This window comes from Vicia villosa, unplaced genomic scaffold (assembly GCF_029867415.1).
Source record: "Vicia villosa cultivar HV-30 ecotype Madison, WI unplaced genomic scaffold, Vvil1.0 ctg.001048F_1_1_1, whole genome shotgun sequence".
In the NCBI taxonomy this organism is placed as follows: domain Eukaryota; kingdom Viridiplantae; phylum Streptophyta; class Magnoliopsida; order Fabales; family Fabaceae; genus Vicia; species Vicia villosa.
The window spans coordinates 74582-78153 of NW_026705456.1; positions in this window are offsets into that span (position 1 = coordinate 74582).

The following is a 3572-nucleotide window of genomic DNA, read 5'->3' on the forward strand; positions in this document are numbered from 1 at the left end:
AACAAAAGAGCTCCAAAAAGAAAGAAAACTAGAACAAGTGAATTTTAGATGCAAGTAGTGAGAGAGCATACCTATTTATAGTGTGCCTTCTGAAGATTTGATTGATTATTTCTGGCATGAAATCAATGAGAATTTTGGTGATTGAAAATCAAATCAATATCTTTCTAGATTGAGTGTATCAATCGATTGGATCACCAGATTTCTCAAAGATTTTGTATGCTCTTCATCAATTATGGTATTTTATTTGTTTAAGGCACAAGTTTGGCTTGGATTTAATCGGAATATATATGCACAAAGCTCTTATAATTTATTTCTATAATGTGCTAATCGACAGGGGTTACGAAGTTCAACCTCCTTGGTACATTTTTAGACCTTGTGCTATATTTGGTTGTTTTTTTGCACTCTTGTTAAGATTATTTGCACCTCTTTTCTAAAAACACTTGAAAGACTCGTTTGTTTTTTTGTTTAGAAAAATATTTATTAAGATGTGTAAAAAAATAAATTCACTATTGTAAGGGTTTAATTAGAGTTTTTTTTATTGTTTCAACCTTAAAATAATGTATACCTCTTTATCAAGAATTCATGATAAATACTTCCCCTAAAGGAAAACACCAATCATATTATGGTGTATCATTTTCTTTACATCGTTGGATGCGAGTGGTGATATTAGCATCAAAATGAACAAATCCAATACAAACATATCCACTCAGTTGATCACTAAGGATCATAAAAATTGAGATATTTTCAAAACTTTTACTTTGATTGATATTTACCATCATCATGCATCTTTGGATCTGAGACATTGTAAAATTTATATACTTGGGAGTATACTCTTGCTTTGTACAACTCTACATAAAATCATTTTAAAGCTTCGAGCTGCAAATCATACCTACAAAACACTAAGTATTCACCTTTAGTACCACATCTTCTTTGGCCTCGTTGCATTAGTTCCAGAAACTCTAGGGTTGTTGCCTTTAGATCTTTTTCAATGTATCGGAACAAAAAAGGTTCTAAATGACCAACTCTTCCACAGTGTGTGTGCATTTATAAATTGGAGGGTTCTTTTTCTTGTATTCTATGTTTGTACTAGATTTTCTATCCTCTTCAAATCCTAGCCCATTTTTGTATAAGGAGGATATTTGACTTGATTGGATCAAGTCAAGTTTTTCTTTTCCTTAGTTAAATTTACCTATGGTTTCATGTAAATCAACTACTTCCATTTTTAGAAACACATAACTCTTACAATCTTTTCTTGAATTTCTAATTTTAGTTATATCTATCTTAAATAATTTATTGATTTCTTCAAGATAACTTACAAACTCATTAAGACCTAAGTTGTCATCTCTTAGTTTATGATTTTCTTCAACTAATTGATCAGTCCTTCTAAATAGTTGTTCATAAGGTGGTTTGGTTACCTGAACAATATTTACCTCGTAGTTTGTCTTAAGCAAACATGGTCTTATTCATTTGAAGAGGATTATTTTATGTTTCTCCCAAACATTGAAATTTCTCCTTTTTTTCTTCTTTGGAAGATTTCTCTTGAAGATATTTCTTCTTCACATTTTCTTAAACATGAGGTTCCTTCATTAGATGTTGAATCTTTCAAAGATCGACCAACTACTAAATATGTTCTATTGAAGGATTCTATAAGAGTTGTACGATAGGAGTATGACGAAGTTCATGATTCTTCATTTTCAACGCTCAGATCTTCATCTTGAGTAATTAAATTAGTTACTTCAATTTCTGTATAATTTCCTTCTTCTTTTATTTTTTCAAAAAATCATGAAGGTTCTTATATTTTGATTTAAGCATTGGGTTAAGCTTCCAATTCTTAACTCTTAGACATTGGTTAGTAACAAATGTTCCAATACAACTTCTAATATTTCTAAGTTTTGAAATATATTTAAGAGTGACATCTTCATCTTCTTCGCCTCGTGTGTTCATCTCTTCTTGCTTGATACTTGGAGAACTCCACATATCAATTCAAGAGTATCCCACATTTCCTTGATCATTTTGCAATGATGAGTATAAAGAAGTTTACTATCATCTAAATATATAGTTATAAAACTCTTAGTTTTGAAATATATTTCATATCTTATATTTTCTTCTTCAGTCAAAAGAGAATCGGGTTTATCTACTACTTTTTCATCTGCTTGGTAAGTACGTATAAACTAACCATTAATTATATTTTTTGAAGAAAGATTCTAAATCTAGCTTGTCATATCTCAAAGCTACTATTAAAAGGTGGTGGTGTGTTTAAAAAATCTCTTGTCAGAAGTCATCTTTCTCTTGAGATGACTAGTCCTTAAATATGAGTTAGGCTTTGATGCCACTTATTGGATATGTGACTTTACACACAAGGGTAAGGGTGCTCAAAACCAAATTGTCCCAATAGAAAATCGCAAACCAAACCAAACCGAAACCGCAAAAAAACGCATTTGGTTTTGATTTGTTTGGGCCATTTTATAATAAAACTGCACGGTTCGGTTCGATTTGCGATTTGTATTTTACAAACCGAACTAAAACACATTATGTTAAAACTCAAACTTCACTTATCTCACATTCAAATGATTACAAATAATATTCTCTTCCTCGCGCTTAATGTTTCAATTTAAGTTTTCTCAAATCACTCTTATCGGTATATCGCCTTCTACTCATCTTCTTTTCCATGTACATCTCGCATATTCTTCTTTAGTATCTCATATTTTATGTTCTTTATTTTTCATCTTCTTATTTTTATTCTATTGTCCTCTCTTCCAATTACGTTTTTGTTGGATAAATAAATCCAGCGTCACCCTTAGAGATTCTAATGGCCTTAGCATCCCAACCCATGACACCTAAAGAGAGCTTACAAACCTCACTTTAGGTGCAGTCCCTCAGGGCTCATACTATATGGAAATAAAGTTCCGCTCTCACTAACAGCAATTGCTTTTAGCGCAGTGGTAAGCGTTTGATCCTACAGTTTTTAATGCACCTCTTCTTCTTCTTTGATCTCTCTCTTCTGCTCTTTCTTTTTCATCTCCTTTGTTTTTCTGTTTCATTTTAATGTTTTCAATTTTTTTATGCTACTATATTATGTTTTTTATTCCACTTTCCTCTAATCTTATTTTTGTATATTGAATGAAAAGTTTTTGTCAAAATATGATGAATTTTGTTGTTATTTGATAAGCATAAATGACTAAAGACAAATCTATATTTTCATCTATATGTGTATGTATGGCTAAATAATTTTTTGTAAAAAAACCGAATCAACCGAACCAATCTAAACTGCATTGGTTTGGTTTGGTTTGGTTTTACTTCCAAAAGCCAACCGAACCACACACTTTTTTCTCTCGTGGTTCAAATGATTTTTTTAAGTCAAAACCGTCCAAACCGCACTGCGAACACTCCTATGCAAGGGAGTCAATTGTGCGTTTTAAAAAAATGATTAAAATCAAATATTAACAAAATTTTAGAAATTTTTTTGAGTTTATCCATCAGAAAATTAAGAATGCGAAAATATAAAAAGTTAAGGGAATAGAGAAGACACTGAAAATTATAGATGTTCGGTCAAAAGAGAAAAATACATAATC